Genomic DNA, 8,267 nt, shown 5'->3' with positions numbered 1-8,267 from the left:
GACACGCATCTTCATCCAATAATGCTTGTAATTGTTGGTCTTCAAACTTTTTCGGTTGACCTGGACGTTCTTTATCTTTCATATTGAAATCATCACTGTTAAAGCATTTAAACCAGCATTCACAAGTATCTTGAGATGGAGCATGTTCACTATAGCTTCCCGAAATATATGATAACTTTCAGCAGCACTTTTCTTCAAAATAAAGTAATGAATTAAAACTTCCTGCAAATGCTCTTTTTTTGGCATGAAATTCGACATTTTTAAGCGTAAAAATTATCTATGATGTTAACACCTTCAGAAAATTTGACATATGAAGTTTTGAAGCTTGTTTGAATACAACAAAAGAGCATACATTTCAAATTGCATGTATATCAACATACATATTAGCCAAGAGAATTAATATAAAGACATTAAAACAATGGCTAGCACATTGTACTCAATAAATGAAAGCTGCTGTTGCTACTATCACCATCTTTGATATTCATGTTATTCATGTTTTGTTGCCTACTTAACAGGAACTATATAAACATGATCATTATTCCTTCACTGATCATGTAGAAAAATGTTTTCTGGCCTCCATGTTAGTAATATGGATTCTAGTTATTGCTGAGCATAGAATGCTCCTGAATAAAAATTATAGTCAATATAATGTCACCTTACCAAGAATTAAATGTATATACTTCAAAAGTATGGAGTAGTATACTATATATATAGTGGTATAGTTTATAATAGTATATAATTTCAGATTAAATGAAAGGGTAATATATTTGTATATTCTGGTTCTATTTGCCAGTTATAAAATTCAATGGCTTGTTTATTGGTGATTGGTCCTATAGGAGAATTACAGCATCAAAAGTAGGATAATTTATTCTGAATATATTAAATCATCTGTTGATGTATTTTATCCATCCTTTTGTTATGCTAACATCCCAGGGAAACTAAGTGACCCTGATGATTATTAGTTCAATGAATAAGCCATTTAATCAGAAACAGAAACCCAATAACTAAAAACAGATTTTACAAAATGGAATTTTTATTAATTAATAAATATATCTTTATGTGCAAATGAACTGTCCCTTCCATGTTAACAAAATAACTTGGACAGTTGACGAGTTGAACTAAACAGAGTAAACAAATTACTGTCCAAGTCAGAATCAGTTTTCCTGGGTCATAACCACATCCACAGCAATAATTTTAATTATTTGGCTTTAATTGGTGCCATAGCTTCCTTTTTGCTTTTTCTAAATTAGTTTATGCTTATATTATCAAAATTTCCATTCCAGAGTGTTTTGGTAACTCATTCACCCTAAATGAGAGTTTATACTTATTGACCACATACACAATGTGATTTTCTGGTAGACTATGTGTTAATGTGTATTTTTAAATGTATATTTTAAATACTAGCAATGATTCAAAGAAATTTTCATAGACTACAGAAGATCCTACTTATTTGTAAACTATGCACTTGGACGCATGCACACACACACACACACATGTGCATGCATGCACACACGCACACACACAAGATCGAATGGATATATATTCTGTTGAAAATGGACCTGAAAAGGAAATGAAATTTTATTGCTGTGATAGAAATAATGAGACAGTAAGAACTCTTACAAAATGACTTCTTAGAAGACAGAAGCTTGGGCTAAATTAAGATCAGGCAGTCCAATTTAGCGGTGGCTTGGCTATATGTCATAAGCAAGTCCACCATATGTTTTATACAGAAATGTGAAAATATGAATCATGAAATTATTTTAGTGAGTGCTCTAGGGAGAACTAATTTTTATAGCTCTATAAGTTTAAAAAATAAAGCTGTTTTATAACATCAATCAGAGTGTGAAAAGACACTGAATTTTTATATTTAGTTATGATTCACTATGAAGAAAATTACATGTGTTACCGTATTTAAGAATTTTGAGTCTTCGTAGCTTCAGCCTATATAAACAATGATATTTACTAGATACTAGAACAACATTGGACACTAACTTTCCACTTTTCATTAGACGTAGTTCATGGATATGCAGGAGAAAACCTTTCAGCCTCTTTCGTCCTTATTTTAGTAAAGGTGTGTCTACTGGACACAAATATTCTACTATTTGTCAAAACACTGTCCTGACCAGCATCTTTATTTCAATTATCCAGTTTGCATATACTAACAAGCTTGGCCACTAGGGGTCAGGATTTATCTATATTTTGAAAAAGCAGTAGCTTAAAGTGAGGTGATGTAACTAGATAATTTGCTGTGCGTGGCTTACAGTTTAAAGAAACACTGATGCAGTAAAAGTCTAAATTTAGATAGGGGTTCCTAGTGATGGAAATACCACCCTTGGAAAATGAAGTGATTCCACAGAGCCAATGATTTTTCTAGAAATTTATTCAGAGATAACGAAATAGTAATTATGTTCAAAATAATCATGTATTTATTTTTGGAGACTTAAAAAATGCTTTGCCAATTTGAGGCAGTTATGTGCTGGCTGCATTGCAAGGCCCAGAGAAAGATGGGCATGCAGGGAAATGGATGAAGCTCGCCCTGAACTCAGGAAGGAGCTCAAGATTCCACTCTGCCCCTCTCACTTACTGCCTGGGGACTTAATCCAGGCTCTTCCTCTCAGCTTTTCATTTTGTAAAATGTAGGGGGAAGACTCCATGATTTCAGTAGTTCCTCTGGTCCTTTCTAAGATTGCTTGTCAGTATCTTTCAGATTTTAATGTGTTCAGATGATGAAATCATCTTTACTCTTTCATTGCCATGATAGACAAATAACAAGACAGCAACAACAGAAGTTTGTTGTTTTTGTACCTAACATTTTATGACAGCAGAATGAAATGGCTATTAGTAGAAGTCTTTCTTTTTTTAAAAATATATGTTTATTGATTTCAGAGAGGAAGGGAGAGGGAGAGAGAGGTAGAAACATCAATGATGAGAGAGAATCATTGATAATTTCAATCGTTGTAGTGTTGATATTTGGCTCTGTTGACTAATGAGTTTGCCGACCACTGGGCTGGGGTATAGAAATCTTTCTTTTGTAGTGATGTGAAGTACAAGGGGGGAACTGACATCCAGAAAGTTTACAATGTTTTAGGTAAGGTTAGTGTGCCTTTGTTCAGTTTTGCTTAGTGAATTCATATTTTATCAATGTGAATTAAAAAAAAAATTTAATTTGTACTGATTGGTCCAAAAGACAGAGGAATCCTTACTTAGGAGTGCTAGATGCTAATTCCACCAGGGTCATAATAAATGCCAGAAGTCCTCCAAAGGTTGAATGGACTCTTTCAGCAGGGCTGAAAAATCTGCATGTTATTACCGGCTGCTGGAACAGCTGAAGGCAGTTAGGCAATTCCCCCAACCTGATAATCTTACTGTTTACCAAACCTTACCTTTGATATGTATATCTGCTTTGCTACAGGGAAAAATGTGTTAATAAAAAACTAGGGGTCCAGAGATTTGGAGAGCTCAGTTACTAAAGCTAAGCCCTCCCTGGCTCCCCCCAAAATGCCTTCCAAATTTATATTTCATGTCTAGTTTATTTAGTTTACTCGCAGCCCCTTCTCCAGATTCCTGAACCCTTCTAGATGTGGATATCACCCCGGCACAGGAGTTGTTGGATTTTTTTTTCAACTTTTGGCCAAAAATAATTCATTCTCAGATGAACCTTTTACCCTTCATTTTCAAGCTTGTTGCTGTTTCTGTCTTCAGCAACAGTATTTTTTATTTATTTATTTATTTATTTTTTACTTACTAAATTACTGGCTTATTATAAAAGGATATAAATAAGGAGCAACCAGGTAGGTGAGATGTATGGGGCAAGGCATGATGAAAGGTTGTGGATCTTCCATCTTCAGCACTGGTCTTAAGCCAGGTGTCCTCCTGATCTTGTGCCTCAGATCTGCTAATGATAAAAACAACAACAAAACACCACCCAAACAAGTGTTCGTAGTACAATCTACAAAGAATTTCACACATTTTACTTTATCATCATAACAACCTTGTGAAATAAAGCAAGTAGTAGTACCAACCCCATTTTGGAGTTCAGGAAATCACCATCCAGGAGTCAGTGATTTGTTCATTTTGTGAGCTAACCACGACCTGAACCCAGATCTTCAATTTCCAAATTTCATATTCCTTTTTCTTTCTGAGGGCCCAGGACCTCTTCTCTACTAAAGTTCAGTTCAAAGACTTCTGTTCTGACATGTTTTCTTGTGTTTGAGACTCTAGACTAGTAGACTGTTTACTATGCTGTCTATTATGGGCTGAATTGTGCCCCACAAAATGTCTATATTGAAGCACTAACCCCCAGTTCCTCAGAATGTGACTGTATCTGGAGATAGGGCCTTTTAAAGAGATGAGTAAGTTAAAATGAGGTGATTAGGGTGGGGCCTAACCCAATTTGACTGGTGTCTTTATGGGAAGAGGAAATTTGGACACATGTAGAGACACCAGGGATGTTTATGACCAGAGGAAAGGCCATGTGAGGACAAAGAGAGAAAGTGACCATTTGCAAGCCAAGGAGAGTGGCCTGAGAAGAAACCAAACCTGCCAACACCTTGATCTTGGACATCTAGCCCCCAGAACTATAAGAAATTAAGTCTTGTTGTTTAAGCCACCCAATCTGTAGAATTTTATTGTGGGATCCCTAGATGACTAAGATACTGTCCATCCACTCATCTTTCATCCATCCATCCATCCATCCATCCATCCATCCATCCATCCATCATCTGCTAATAATGACTTAGTATTTAACATGCCAATAACTGTGTTGATCTTTGGGATACAGAGATAAAAGATATAGTTCATATCTTCAAGACCTTCATAATCTAGTGTTTTGTGTGCTTATAGTGATAATCTGGGAAGAGGGGGAGGCAAACAGCTAATATTGTAAGATGGGCTGAGCTTTTATAGCATATGCAAAGAGGATCGTGGAGGTACAGAGAAGCAGGCTTTGTCTCAGCCCGATTTAAAATGGGGTAGAGGTAGACATAGGGAGCCCAGAGAAGGTAACTTGAACAATAGTGGGAGTTAGGCATCCCCTGAGACCACAAACTATTTCATAGGATCTAGTCATGATCTTGAACAGGCGTCCTCAAACTACGGCCCGCGGGCCACATGTGGGTGTTTTGTTTTTTTACTTCAAAATAAGATATGTGCAGTGTACATAGGAATTTGTTCATAGTTTTTTTTAAACTATAGTCCGGCCCTCCAATGGTCTGAGGGACAGTGAACTGGCCCCCTGTTTAAAAAGTTTGAGGACCCCTGATCTTGAACTTCTTTTAGGTGAAGGCTAATCACCTGCTGAGCAATTTTTATGTCAAATATGTGCTTGATTTTTTTCAGAATTGTTAGCCTCTGGATTTTCTTCTCCTTACCTCTGTTAATAAACCTAATATAGCTGTGATACCTACTGTTTGCCTGTATTACTCACACTTTCCTTTCTGTCAAAATCCCTTTTGAAGCATGCAATTAGTTTTTTCCATATAATGTGAAAACTTGTAATTCTATATTCTATACATAAACCAATTTATCCTATCAAGTAGAAGTTAGCCAGCCTATTGTAGGTCTGTTCTAAGATCTAACAGTATCTGTATGGAATAGCATAAAGGTGCTATACATATGTATAGTGGTGCAGAACCAGGGCCTAGGCTTCCTACCAAATATCCCTTATTTATGAGCATCACCATGAGTTTTTCCAGCTTACCTTTATCTAGCTGCCCTTTGAAAATTAGAGAGAAAAATGAAGTCATCAGTATGGCTACCCTGCTGAATACAGAGGATAGAGTCAACTGTAAAATAGGTTTACCATGTGCGTAAACAATGTAGGGGTTGAGAGAATATGGAATCATGAAACTTGTGGTTCCATAGGTGGGTCTACTCTCTGGGTACACTTTACCAAGTTATAACCTCTTCTTGATTATTTGTGAAGTAAGAGATTAGAATAGATGATTATTATGGACTCTTGTGATTTATTCACCATATTTTTTTCTCCCAAGTTTATTTTTGCATAAGTTCAAAAGCTATCATCTTTTCCTTGTTAATAGTATCTATTCATTGCCTATTATGTTCCCAACAGCAATCTTTATTAAACCCTGTATTTAAAAACATTTGTATTCAGCCTTTAAGATACATGTTCTAAAGACACAATCATTGTAACAAACCCATTTTAAGTCTCTGATTTTGTGTCCTTTTTTCATCATGCTCTTAGCCATGTACCCTTTATATAAATCTCTTGGTAGTTCTAATTTTAGTAAAGGTACCAAATATCAGACGAATTTTCCCACAGTTAGCAATTATAAACTCTGGATAAGATATAAAATAAAACAACTATCTTAAGGCTTTGGAGAGAAGCCCAAAGCAAGCAAGGCTGGAAGTTGTCTGACCCATAAAATAAAAGAAACCCACCGGGTCAGTACAGTGTTGTTGTTTTTGGTGTGGTTGCTATTTTTTTTCCTGTGGGCCAACCTCAGCCCATGAGATTTTAGCAAGGGAGCGAAAACTCAGGCAGAAAGCCCAGTTTTATAAGCTTAAGGGGTTAGGTTCAGAGATCAGGATTGCTAGAACAGCTGGAAACTGAGCAGGGAAATACTAAAAAGGGAGAAGTCACAAGAAGGAAAGACCCTAAAGCTGCATATGAACTCTTCTCACATCTTTGGATACACCTGGACTATGCACGCACAGGGCAGATTCCAGGGAATGTAGGGACAACAACAGCTGGTAGGCTGCAAATGTCAAGCAAAGATTTGAAATGCTGCCTACCACATGGGTGACAGGAATTGACATTTGATTTTATCCAAATGAGAAGGATTTTTTAATTGAAACCTGCGCAGGGCTATGACTTAGTAATAGTGGTTATTTCTTCAAGACCAAGCATTCTTCACAAGACTGTGGTTCAAATGAAATAAACCCTAACAAAATATAAAACCAAACCTCCACAAGTTCAAGATATGTAGTAAGTAATTTAGGTATTTGATAACCAAGATCAATACTTTCTTAGAGGAAAATTTCATAACCCAGAGTTTTAGTATGTAAAATCCACAGTGCAAAGTATATATTGAAAGTTACCGTGACATGAATAAACAAGAAAATGTGGCCCATAGTCAAAAGCAAAAGTAGACAGTAGAAACATTCCTTAACATGATTCCCCTGTTAGAATTAGAGGACAAGGACTTTAAATGAGCTATTTTAGCTATGTTTAAGAATGTAAAGGAAACGATGTTGAACAGATGAATTTCAGCAGCAAAATGGATGTTATAAGAAATAAAAAATGGAAATTCTATATAAAAGCATAATATTTGAAATGGAGAATTTGCTGATTATTTAATAGCAGATGGAAAATGACAAGTGAAAAGGTAGGTCAGCGAACTTGAAGACGAATTGATAGAAATTATACAATCTGAAGAATAGAGGGAAAAATAACTTTAAAAAAATGCATGGTACCTAATTATATTATAGGACATATCAAGCTGTTTAATATACACTGAGTGGCCAGATTATTATGATCTCTGAACGCATAATAATCTGGCCACTCAGTATATATATATATATATATATATATATATATATATATATATGTATATATATATATATATATATATATATTAGAGGCCCAGTGCAAGAATTTGTGCATGCGTGGGGTCGGGTCTGGCCAGCCTGGCCAGGGGGAGGGGACATGGGCGGTTGGCCAGCCTGCCTGCTGGTCAAACTCCTGGTCGAGGGGACAATTTGCATATTAGCCTTTTATTATATAGGATATACACTGAGTGGCCAGATTATTATGTGTTCAGAGGTCATAATAATCTGGCCACTTAGTGTATGTGTAAGTGAATTTACAAAGAGTTAAGAGATGAGATGGCAAAAAAAAAAAAATATATATATATATATATCTAAAGGAATTATAGCTATATCTCCCCAAATATGCTGAAAAACATCAACCTATAGGAACATTAAGTAGATGAGTAGATGCAAGCAACATTAACTCAACTCTGGTCACATCAAGTCAAATTACCAAGAACCAAAAGTAAAGAAAGAAATCCTAAAACAGTGGGGTAGGTGAGAGACACATTGCATAAAAAGGAACAATGATACAAATTATGACTGTGTCTTCTCATGAGAAAAAAATGGAGGCAATGAAATAATAACTTTAAAGTACTCAATGGGAAAAAAGGGATAAAGCCAATATATTATACCTACCATCCTATCTAATAAAAGGGTAATATGCAAATGAACCATCACTCCGTCACAAAAATGGCAGCGCCCATAGCCACAAGATG

This window comes from Cnephaeus nilssonii (genome assembly GCF_951640355.1).
Source record: "Cnephaeus nilssonii genome assembly, chromosome: 1".
Taxonomy (NCBI): domain Eukaryota; kingdom Metazoa; phylum Chordata; class Mammalia; order Chiroptera; family Vespertilionidae; genus Cnephaeus; species Cnephaeus nilssonii.
This window is presented reverse-complemented; position numbering follows the sequence as displayed.